Source organism: Arachis ipaensis, chromosome B08, assembly GCF_000816755.2.
Source record: "Arachis ipaensis cultivar K30076 chromosome B08, Araip1.1, whole genome shotgun sequence".
Classification (NCBI taxonomy): domain Eukaryota; kingdom Viridiplantae; phylum Streptophyta; class Magnoliopsida; order Fabales; family Fabaceae; genus Arachis; species Arachis ipaensis.
The window spans coordinates 122,196,808-122,197,599 of record NC_029792.2 but is presented as its reverse complement, the minus strand read 5'-3'; positions in this window follow the sequence as shown (position 1 = coordinate 122,197,599).

Below are 792 nucleotides of genomic sequence, written 5' to 3'. Positions count from 1 at the left end.
TTAAAAATAATAAAATTAAAAAGAGTATATAAAAGAATAAAAGTAATATATTTACTTGAGAAGATGAGTGCATGCTTTTTTCTTTTCTAGCAAAACCCAATAAAATTGTATAGAAAAAGTTGAATTTGAAAATTAAAATTGAAGTGATGAGAATAGAAAGTGTTCCAGCGATCTATGATAGTTTCACTAATTGAGCAAGGACCATATGCGACTCCAACTCCAACTCCATTATTATAAGATGACAATGATGGAATCTTCAACAGAAAAACATAGTTATTTTTGTGAGTACTAAGTAGATAATGGTCTGAAACATTTGGAAGATTACATAAAATGAAAGCGTTAGGTACAGGTAAAAGAAGATACAAGAAGTGTGTGGTGAGAACTACCAAACTAGCAATTTGGGTGCGTGCCGCTTGCCGTGCCGTATGAGGAAGAAGGAGAGATAGAAAGATTTGGGTTTATCTTTAATAAGCTCAACTCTTTTGAATTTTTTAGATATGCAAAATGAATAATTTATGAATATGGTTCATATAGAGGTTTAATAATAATAATTATTTTTTTTACATTTATCTCAAATATTTTTTAAATTGACGAAAGATAACCCTAATTTTTTTAACCTGTAACCTCATTGGCTCTGAATTACCAAACCTAATCCATGCTTATCTGCTCTCTGTCTGTCGTTGCCGTGCATCAAGCATTCGCTACCGGTCTCAGACTCTCTCCCGGCGTCGTTTTCATCCTCTCTCTCTTCTCAGCCTAGCACCTCATTATCTCATTCATTCTCAGTATCTT